The sequence below is a fragment of the Pygocentrus nattereri genome, chromosome 11, assembly GCF_015220715.1.
Source record: "Pygocentrus nattereri isolate fPygNat1 chromosome 11, fPygNat1.pri, whole genome shotgun sequence".
Lineage (NCBI taxonomy): Eukaryota > Metazoa > Chordata > Actinopteri > Characiformes > Serrasalmidae > Pygocentrus > Pygocentrus nattereri.
Window position 1 is genome coordinate 41,320,272 of NC_051221.1, and position 12,045 is coordinate 41,332,316.

General features: G+C 41.7%; 1 protein-coding gene across 1 annotated transcript in view; it reads right to left on the bottom strand.

The window, feature by feature from the left end:
- Nucleotides 1-12,045, bottom strand: part of nell2b (neural EGFL like 2b) — a 97,969-nt gene that overhangs the window by 17,854 nt on the left and 68,070 nt on the right. The window lies entirely within an intron of this gene.

Here is a 12,045-nt window from a genome sequence, read left to right on the forward strand (position 1 = left end):
ATCCATCAATTGGGTGATACTTCAACTGCAGAGTCTTTGAACATTTGAGAGTAACTGAGTGGTTTCTGGGCAGACCTGGCATTTACCACAACACTGACCGTGACACTGGTTTGGAATCCAATCTATCCAGCTCGTCTCTTCAATAGACACATTCCCTTTGGCTGACTTTAGTGACTAAACTTCAGCAGCTGCCGTTCTCTTTGTGCTGACTGAAACAGCTTCAAGGCTATTCAGTGTAAGGTGTACAGAAGCTGAATGCCGTCGCTGTGTGTCCTTGTGCGTCCGCGCATGCGTCATCTTTATTCTTCTTTAAAGCTGAACGGTGAATATTTTAGTGCCTTCCTTGACTTTTAAGTGGCTCACATTGACACAGCCGCTCCTCAAGTCACTGCAAGGGCATCCTCATTAACGTTCCTATTATAAAGACCATTCCACTCAGTGATCATATAACCCATGTCTGCACAGCAGCAGCAAATATCAACAGTGGCTTCTGGGAGCCCTGGCTGCCTTCAAAAAAGGGGTACCAGCCATGAAAAATCATTAAGCGCTTTAAGAAAGCGCGCATGTTTCAGGAAAATAATAGGACAACACATCCTAACAGCACATCCCGAAGCTCTCTGCCCTCAACTGCCGCATATGAATTCTGCAAGTGATGAAAAGCCTTTGCGATCCAGAGAAGACAAAGGCATTTTTCTTTAATGATCTGTACGTTTCCTTTGTAGTGGTAGAAGAACTTCTATCCTCAAAGGTGTTCTCAAAGATTTCACTCCTAGAATGTCAAATCTCCACAACACAACGGAGCCTGAAAAAACACCCAACCCAGGAAAAACAGCACTACCCAAATGACACTGAATAATAAACAGATCTAGGAAGTGTAACAGATGACATTTACTCATTTTCCTCCCTCAATACCCTCATCCCACACGCCACCCCACCCCATACCTTTCCTCAAAGGAGAGGCTGGCATTTGCGCCGTCAGTAAGCGATAGGGACTATCGATTGGGTGTGCATTCACAGTCGAGCCCCTGGAGCGAGAGCTGTCCTGCAGTTTTGCCACTAATTTGTCAGAGAATGTCACGGTTAGACAGCACAATGCATAATCTTCATCTTAATTCAACACAAAAGGAAGAGAAGCCCACGGGGCCCAGATCAGAGGAGATGCACAGCTCTGGAGTAGTTATTTCGTGTTTGCCTATGTTCAAGTACGTTCACACCATTGCGACAAACACACGCTACAAACTGACAGAAATGGCATACAAGACTTGACTACAGCAAACCACCAGTCACAGGAACTCAAGCTAACATCTCAAATGCATTTAACTTATTTTTGAGTCAAGAAAACCTGAAATGTGCACAACGGGTGTTTGACGTTCTACAGTGAAAGAAAGACAAGAAATAGCCTGTAGACCCCGCAACAGATTCCCAGAATCAGCATCTGGCCAACAGAAAACGCTGGACCAGATATCAGAGAAAACACTGAATGAATCAAAACTGATTTCTTCAAAAATCTTGTCAGAACTATTGCACAACTGCTTGTAGCAAAACATACACTATACTGCCAAAAGTAGTCGCTCGCCTGGCTTCACACGCATATGAAATTGAGTGAGATCCCATTCTTAATCCATAGGGTTTAATATGATGTTGGCCCACCCTTTGCAGCTATAAACAGCTTCAGCTCTTCTGGGCTTTCCACAAGGGTTAGGAGTGTTTATGGGAATTGTTGACCGTTCCAGAAGCGCATTTGTGAGGTCAGACGCTGATGTTGGACGAGAAGGCCTGGCTCACAGTCTCCGCTCTAATTCATCCCAAAGGTGTTCTATGGTGTTGAGGTCAGGACTCTGTGCAGGCCAGTCAAGTTCTTCCACACCAAACTGGCTCATCCGTGTCTTTATGGACCTGCTTTGTGCACTGGTGCTCAGTCATGTTGGAACAGGAAGGGGCCGTCCCCAAACTGTTCCCACAAAGTTGGGAGCGTGAAATTGTCCAAAATCTCTTGGTGCTGAAGCTTTAAGAGTTCCTTTCACTGGAACTAAGGGGCCGAGCCCAACTCCTGAAAAACAACCCCACACCATGATCCCCCCTCCACCAAACTTTACACTCGGCACAATGCAGTCAGACAAGTACCGTCTCCTGGCAACACCAAACCCAGACTCATCCATTGGATTTCCAGACGGAGAAGCGTGATTGGTCACTCCAGAGAACACGTCTCCACTGCTCTAGAGTCCAGTGGCGGCTCTTTACTCCACTGCATTCCACACTTTGCACTGGGCTTGGTGATGTAAGGCTTGGATGCAGCTGCTCGGCCATGGAAACCCATTCCATGAAGCTCTCTACGCTGTTCTTGAGCTGATCTGAAGGTCACATGAAGTTTGGAGGTCTGTAGTGATTGACTCTGCAGAAAGTCGGTGACCGCTGACCGCTCTGTCATTTTACGTGGCCGACCACTTCATGGCTGAGTTGCTGTCGTTCCCAATCTCTTCCACTGTGTTATAATCCCACTGACAGTGGACTGTAGAATATTTAGTGGTGAGGAAATTTCACGACTGGACTTGCTGCACAGGTGGCGTCCGATCACGGCACCACGCTGGAATTCACTGAGCTCCTGAGAGTGACCCATTCTTTCATTAATGTCTGTAGAAGCAGTCTGCAGGCCTAGGGGCTCGGCTTTATACACCTGTGGCCATGGAAGTGACTGGAACACCGGAATTAAATGATTTGGATGGGTGAGTGAATACTTTTGGAAATACAGTGTAACTATGGAGCCAGTGTAACTATGGAGCCTTCGTATTGGAACCACCGCATTTTGGAACCACCAGTGGTTCCAAAATGCACTTCATCATATTCTTCATAACTTTCATATTTCAAAAACTACATTCAAAAGTTTGGTGTCATTTGAGAGCTGTAACTAATCTTTCCAGTCAAACTGATGGGTGAACCCTTATAATAGAAGAAGCTGAACTCACAATTTTTTTTTTTCTACTGAAAGTCGACCCATTTTTTATATAAACAAACAGATGGCGTCTCTTCAGTGATCTGCCTTGTAAAATTTTTTTTTATAAAATAACATGTTCTGTTAATTTGTGGGAGCTTTTACAAAATAAATAAATAAATAAATAAAATAAAATAAAAAAGTTTGCATTTATTTCATGTAGTTACTGAATAATTTGCCTTACTATTTGGTCATGTAAATTCAGATGGAAAAACAAATCTACCCTGGAGAATAAGGAGGTTAAACGTCAGGGGCATTGGGACAGATTTCTATTTTAGACAGATTCTTTTGGAACGTCACTCGTCTTTACGCAATAATATCACACGCCGAGCCTCAAAAAGAAGTAGAAGATTAGCTCTCAAATGCAGAATCATTGTTATGCTGATAAACATATGATGCCAACAGGTAAAAGTGGATAATATACTTACATCCTCAAAAGAATTGTTCCTCACCAAGTTCTCTTTGAATATCTTTCCAACATGCTTGCAACCATCAGATTCATCTGCTCAGGGAAGGGGTCTAAAGCACTCCTCAAATTACAAAATGTTTTTTTGCACAGTGTAACACAAGAGTACAGTTACAGGCTTCCACCAGAGAGGTCTCCAAATCCCCAAAAAATGACATAGTGCAGCTTTAAGCATCCTAATTTTGTACATATTAACACTATTTTTTTTTAAATGTTGGGTAGCAGAATGTTTGTGTGAGCAGTCCGAACACGATATCAATTGCTTCAATTATAACAGCCCAATTTAAGTCTTCATATTGTTTAAATAAAAAAGTTCATTAGTATTGCTATCAGCAAATACCCCATGTCATGGTGCCATTTTTAACTTATATATGCAGAGAAAAAAAAAACATTATACACATACACAAGAGCGTGCAGATGCCAATGCAATGCAATGATTTTTCTTTTTGATATACAGTCGTATGCAAAGGTTTGAACATCCCAGCTTGACAGTGAAAACACATCCTCCACAGACAATACACCTATCCATCCATCCATCCATCCATTTTCTAAGCCGCTTCTCCGTCAGGGTCGCGGGGGGTGCTGGAGCCTATCCCAGCAGTCTTTGGGCGGAAGGCAGGATACACCCTGGACAGGTCGCCAGTCCATCGCAGGGCAGACAGACAGAAAGACACAGACAGCCACACACACACACATTCACACCCAGGGGTAATTTAGCATGCCCGATCAGCCTGACTGCATGTCTTTGGACTGTGGGAGGAAACCGGAGAACCCGGAGGAAACCCACGCAGACACGGGGAGAACATGCAAACTCCACACAGAGAGGACCCTGGTCACCCGGCCGGGGAATCGAACCCAGGCCCTCCTCGCTGTGAGGCGACAGCGCTACCCACCACGCCACCGTGCCGCCACAATACACCTAAACACAGCAATTTTCTGCAAGTTTTACTGCACAATTTCTATTTATTTGCTCAGTTTAACATGTCCGAAACTGTCATGATTGGCCCCTCCCAGTCTCCCCATTAGGTTTCTGTTTACTTTTGATCTTCCTTGTGCATTTGTTTTGGTTATCAGTCCTGCCCCCTTGTTTTCTTGACTCTGCCCCTGATTCATTTCACCCGTTTCCCACCTGTCCTTAGTCATCCTTGTGATTATGTAAGCCCTGTGATCGCCCCTAGTTTTGGTTGGTCTTTGATATGATTCATGTTTGATGTTTGCTGGATGTTTTGTTTGATGTTTGCCTTTCTAGTCTTTGATTGTACCCTGTGTTCTGTTCATCATGTCTGCCCTGCGATCTCTCTGTGTTGGCTTTATGAACCTGGACTGTTACGACTACGTGACAATCTTATCTAATCTTCTGCACAGGGCACGTTTAGTTTTTTCTCCACATGTTAAAATCAGCAAATAAACAGCAAACATGGCGAAGTGTGTTCTCTGTAAAGAATATGCTAAACAATAGGCTCTGCTTTCTTTTGTGCTTACAGATGTTAAGCAAATTGACTTGTAAACATAAAAAAGCATAATCACTGATTGAGTGGCAATTGCGTGGTATATTACACAACAAAGCAGCTTCCTTGGTCTCTATATGTTAGAGGCTGTGGAGCCTCAGGGTCAAATCATTAACATCAGTGAGTATTCTTTAAACAGCAAGTACTCTCATTCCCTTTAATGCGAGCGCTGCCTCCTCCCACACAGATTTTCTTTATCTGTCCTGCTCTCCTTTTGTCCTCCCTCCTCTCTTCTCACTAATGAACAGATTCACACCCACTGCTCGGTCTCCACAGAGTTGGTGCGGTGTCGGGACCCTCGAGGAAGCACAGGGCCTTTGTTGTGTCAGAGTGTGTATATGTTTAGAAACATTGACAACCACCTTCTCAAAGGTCAGTCACGCACACACAACGCTTGGACATGCGATCCGCTGTACTTCATATCTCTGTACGGAGTTACAGTGAGTATCTGAGCACTTCTCCACACCTCCAGTGATCTGCCGGAGGAACACATACCTGATCAATGAAGCAAGTGGAGCACCTGCACACCAACGTTTTTATTGGTGGGGAGCAAAATTCTTATAAAAGTAAAAGAGCGAAGCGTAAAACTGAAGTATGAATGGCTTAAAATACATTTTATGCTAAAACCTCTCACGGATCAAGCATCGTAACCATTTCAGGTCCTAACGCTATTTTTAATTAAACATTCCGGACATCTGGTTCCTATCGACAACTCTGACTGTGTAAGTTTCTCAAGAATGGAGCATTTCACATCAAACCTCTACATGACGCTGTTCACGTCTTCACCGTTTAATTATGTAGAAAAAAGCTTTTAAAAGCAGACTATGGGGCAGTCGTGGGCTGGAGGTTAGGGAACCGGCCTCGTGACCGGAAAGTCGCCGGTTCGATCCCCAGAGCCGGCAGCGAATGACTGAGGTGTCCTTGAGCAAGACACCTAACCCCCAACTGCTCCCCGGGTGCTGCGGATTGGGCTGCCCACCGCTCTGGGCAAGTGTGCTCGCTGCCCCCTAGTGTGTGTGTGTGTGCTCCCTAGAGTGTATGTGGTGTTTCACTTCACGGATGGGTTAAATGCGGAGGTGGAATTTCCCCGTTGTGGGACTAATAAGGGTCACTTCATCTAATTTTATTGTATAGTCTTTCTTACCATAAACAGTAGCCAACAGTGACTGTTTAGGACAGGGGTAGCAACCCAAATGTTAAGAAGAGCCACTTTGTTCATAATCAAATCACCTTGAGAGCCAGTACGCGCTAATGTGCCAGTACAGGATAGAAAATATAAACGAAAACACAGACTTACTTTGCTTTAAGCTTTTCCAACGTTATTGCGGCTTTTCTTTCATCTCTGACTGAACACCATTCCACAAAAATGGAATAGTTTCCTGCAAAATGTCTCTCAACATCTGCGATTTTTTACGATACTGAAGTCGCTTCTCATTTGCCAACTTCTTGTTTGAATTTTCCCATTCCACCTTAAATGGTGCCCGAGGCGCCAGAATGTAACTGCTGCACTATTTAAGGTGAAACAGGAAAATTCCAACAAGAAGCTGGCGCAAGAGAAGCTGAATTCAGCTTTTTAGTGTTTGACAGTTTCTCGTTGCAGATTAAACAGACCAGGAAACCAGCTGGAGAGCTTACAAATGCAAACAAGTCCATTTCTCTCCAAATTTTCGATGTTTGTCTTAAATCTTTCTCTTTGCCTTTTCCTTAGCTCCTAGCTAGGCCAGATTCTTATCTGCGTTGCTATGGTGACCAGCAGTCTGTAAGCCAACGTTCTGCTGTGGAGCCACATGTTTCCAACCCCTGGTTTAGGCCATGAACAATCAGTGTCTTGCAGTCTGCAGTAATGTAAAGACAGATGCCATCCTCATCTAAAGGTAATGCCGAACTAACACAAACTATTTCAGAAGTACTCTGAAAATAATACTCTGAAAAATCTAACTTTTAGACTAGTGTAGTCTAACTCCAGCATTTGTAATTGCAAATAAGATAAGAGATTAAATATGTTCATTACATTGAATCATTGTGCAACAACCAAATACCCAAAGCTAGATTATTCTATACATAATGTTCAAAACACTCAATTTAGTTTAATCTTCTTCTTCTTTCGGCTGCTCCCTTTAGGGGTCGCCACAGCGGATCATCTGCCTCCATCTCGCCCTATCCACTGCCTCCTCTACTTTCACACCAACCATCTCCATGTCCACCTTCACTACATCCATAAACCTTCTCTGAGGTCTACCTCTTCTCCTTCTACCCGGCAGCTCCATCTCCAACATTCTCTGCCCAATATATCCACTATTCCTCCTCAACACATGTCCAAACCATCTCAACCTGGCCTCTCTGGCTTTATCTCCAAACTGCTCCACCTTCACTGTCCCTCTGATCTGCTCATTTCTAATCTTGTCCATCCTGGTCACTCCCAACGAAAACCTCAGCATCTTCATCTCCGCCACCTCCAGCTCAGCTTTAATTTAGTTTAATTTTAGTCTCAATTTAGTTTAATACTGGAGGAAAATGCCATTTCCTTGACCGCTCTCGTGCACTGAGGGAGAATGATTTGAAACAGCCATGCAGTTCATGTTATTATTATTAACTATGCTAATGGTTCTCTTTCCTACAGCCTATTATAAGGTATTCAAAACCTTTTACTCAAAGATTTTTCATTTAAGGCTTGATTGGATTGGTGTCTAATTAGACATGTTTATATGAAATCTTTTATACTCAGATCATTCATTGAAAATCAAAAAACAGCAGATGATGCTTTCACTGTGTCTTACTGTGAGGAACAGCCTTATATCAAAGACACAGAAGCGCCTGATTATGACTTCTCTAAACCCTTTTAATGCTTTGAGCAAAGCCAAACCACAGAGGACCTCAGAAAGAAGCCAGCCAGGAGCTTTATGAGCTAAAACCTTGTGTCTTGTGCTAAAGAAACCTTGAGTTTGCGTTGTTGCCATGTTGCTAGTTGCTAAGCATCCTACACTAGTTGCAAACCAAAAATATGAGATACTGAAATAAAGCTTAATATACACTTTGAGGTAAGAAACATTTAGTCTGCTTTGCTGTGGAATAACATTATTGTACAAGCAAGTATAAAACACCAAAAAAAAAAAAACAAAAAAAAAACACTGATTAAAACACTTCAATCAAACGGAAAACTCAAAGTCTATAAACACAATAAAAAACGTTCTAGTTTTAAACGTAGTTTAGATCGAGTTACCATAAAGATACGCTCCCTTAACATCTTATCAAAATAGGCTTACTTTCCTTCAGCGGCAAATCTGTCAGTGAAGCAGCGTGGTAATAAATGTTTCATGGTCTGGATTGTGTCTGAGACATGCACGCTCACAGTAGGCAGAGACTACCGTTCTGAAGTACGAGCTCTGATAGAGATGAAAGATTTCTGTTTTGACGAAGATGAAATTTCTTTACGTTAGAAACTTTCTCCCCAGCCAGAAGAACACATTTTCATTTTTCACTCTAAAACTCAATTTAGCAGAAGTAATTGCTGGAAGAGCTGGAAACAGCACTGCGCGCTCTACTGTACACAAGGTATTTATATCTACATTGAACTATGTGAAGTATTCTACTGAATTAGCTCAAACTGAAGACCCAGTCCCAGTTCCAATATCCACAAAATCATCTTCCATAGGGTGCTTTCTGTTAGCATTGGCTGTCCCAAACCTCTACACTTCAGTGATGCCCTATGCCTTCACATCAGTACCAAAAAACAGAGTTTTAGCATGTGGGCGGAGCCTTATTTTAGCCACACCCCTGCATTGTATAGCAGGAAGTGAGACTGCATCCCTGTCCCTCATGGCCACATGGTGAGCAGTTAGATCTCATTGTTTTGAAGTAAATATGACCCAAAATCTAAAAATCAGTGTGTAACATTGAGCTGCTACTATAGAAACACTTTTGCCGCAATGAAGTGAACTTAAAAAATATTATGCTTTTATGTGTGTACAGATGTGTTTACTAGTCATGTGCTAGTCAATGAGCACATCTGGTAAGGTTTGATCTGGTAGTGTGATGATTGCTTTGGTAGTGACAAAATGGATTGGAATGGAATGTTCTGTCATTTATTTTAATAAAATAAACATAATTAAGGTATAGGGTCACTCAAAGCACAAGGATTTTAGTCTAAAGTCCAAATCAGTTAAAAATCCTAATTTAATGTAATGTGTTTTGATCTCTGACTTTAAGCCAATACAGCGGAATGATTCATAGGAGTCACACTCCTTTTTCAGACATTCAACTCAAAAAGGTGACACGTTCAGAAACCCACTTCCCCAGGGAGAACATTACAGTGATATTAACATGAAAATGAAGCATTCTGTTGAGTTTTTCGAATAAAACACTTGCGCAAGTGACTGTAGATTCAGCCGATGGAGCTCAACAACTATGCCGATGTAAGTTTATGAGAAAAACTCTACTGCTATTTGTCAAAAACCTTTTGCGTACCATACCAAGGTCAACTCGTCGATGCGTATGAAATTTGGCAGACAATTTCTTTTGAAACACCTCCTGAACAATTATTCTAAAAACCTGCCCATCATTTGTGTTCTACCCGCTAAACGGCCTGTACTGACCGTGGCGTGGAGTGCTTGGACCCCAGGTCCTGAGCTCTCACAGTGGCTATGAAAATACACAGAAATCAATGTGTTCTAGAGAAATTTCAGTCAAACGAAACGGTAGCTGAATGTTACAAATAAAGATAATTTACAGATATTAACCTTTTTGCACCTCCTGTTTGGAAGCTATTGAAGAAAGATCTTTACTGTCCTTTCACATTTCAGATCCCTCTTGTTCCAGAAAGGCTCCATTCATCATACCATAAAGGCGATGAATTCCAGCAACGTTTTAACGCATTAAAACTAAAACACTATCAGTGGACTGGCCAAAACATGGCCATGATCTGCCACTGGGAAAGAGGGAGACTTCTTGAGAACAAGACCCTCCACCTCCCATTCTCAAATTCAAAAGCCTCTTCAAATCCACACGATGCACATCATTCTCTTCAATCTTTTCAAGAGACCAAAAATAACCGGACAAATGAACAATCACCTTAAATAAAATGGTCAGGTTTAGTACTTGGATGCAATAGATCACTCCCATCTCTCTGTGAAGCACTTAAATGATCACCAATCTAGAACTTACTGAAATGTCCTGTATGGCACTGGTGCTACGCCTTAAATCTGTATTTTTTTTTTTTTTATCTTTCTCCCTGGGTGTCAGCTCTGTCTTTTCTTTCTGGCAGTGTTTTAGCTCAAGGCTACTTTGAACTCTAATTTAGTCAGAATTTTAAGCCACTACCTGCTACTTTTTTAAGCCGCTCTGGATGAGAGCATCGACTCCATGCCGTAAATGTTTCTGAATTTACGCCCAAACACACAGTGTATCTTCGCTGTTGATGCAAGATTTGAGTACATGCTTGTTTTGGGGGGTTCCTGTCTTCAGTTTTGTCTCCTAAAACCCTCTGCTCTTTATATGGTCTTTGATAAATCAGTGCTTGTATCCTGCGTAATGTTCTGCATGCACTCAACAATTTTTCTTCATGATTGAAAGTTTTCTTCAGTCATCCACCACCGCTGTCATCTGTGCTCCACTAGGTCATTTGCGGTGGCAGAGCTTTATTGCTTTTTCACGACAAAGCAAACAATTGATTCTGGCACACCTAATCTTTTAGCTGTCTCTGCCTGATTTATTCTAATTTTTCAGCCTCACGATGGCCCGCTTTACCCCCCCGACGTGTCTTTGTTCTTTAGGTTGAAAGACAGCAGCAACAAAATCCAGATTCAAATGAAGCATCAAATGTTAGATCGTCAGTAATAAAAATAATGTAATGACCATCAGCAGCTCATTTGTGGTGCCCTTAAAACAGGAGAATATATGTAAAGTATTGTAATCCCTACATTGTTCACCTGATATGGGCACAGTGCTGTGCAAAAGTCAGAGACCATTTATTTAATTTACAGTCGAAATGGCCATTAAGTCATTCAAGGACATTTTTCAGTGCCAGAACAAAAAAAGCAGAAACATATTTTTAAAAGAAAATTACACAGAAGCCTCAACAACTAAATACATACATTTCAGTTTTTAGTGTGTCTTCCCTTTAACTTGATTATAGCTTTCCTTGCTATAATATAATATATAATACACATATAAGAGACTTGCTTTTAGTGTTTTCTAAGAAATCTGTAGGTATATTTTTCCAAACTTCCAAAGTTCAGTCATAGAAGTTGGTTGTATATTCCGCTTTTCACAATCTATGCAGTAATGTTGAGGTCTGGACTCTGGGGTGTTCACTCCAGAACACCAGCAGCTTCTTTTTTTGTCTAATGTGTTTTCTCAGTAACAGCTGCTTGACAGCTACACATCCTTTCAGACCCATAGTGTAGAGCTGTTCTCACAGTGGAAGGATGGACAGAAACACCTGTGGATGTTTTAAAAAGTAAACGCAGGCCTTGATCTTCTCCTCTCTCTCAAAGATGAAAGCTTTAAGTACTGTTTATCTGATGGTGACAGCCCGGTGGTCTAAAAGGTCATGCAAAGTTGTCAGGAGTCTGTTAATGATTTTTTTAACTCCAGTTTTAGAAACTACTGCTTTTTTGTAGGTGGATTTTCTCGTACCTAATCTCTGAACATGTATAACTTGTATGGCTGTTTTGACTAGAAATAAATGCCACCGTTCATCTGACAATCTGCACTTTAATCCCAGTTATTTTTTCATTTTAAATCAAGTACAGAGCCAAAGCAAAAAAAAATGTGACTGTGCAATAATTTATAAACTTTGCAATATAAAGACTTCTGGGTATAGACGGAAGCCTAGGCTATAAAACTGATTAAAAAGGCTTTGTCAGGTAAAAACGTGTCTGGTCCAGAACTGATTTACACTGTGAGAGGTGACAGCACTGCAAAGCTTTTTCTATTTCACAGCTAGGCTTAATCCTGGCCTGGGAAACCCGCCATGAAATTTATTGTTTGATCAGGTTTGACTGCGGATTCTGGAAAAAAAAATCTGACTGGAAAAGCTTGTTTGATATAAATTAAAATATAAAATGAAACATAGACTTTGTTGC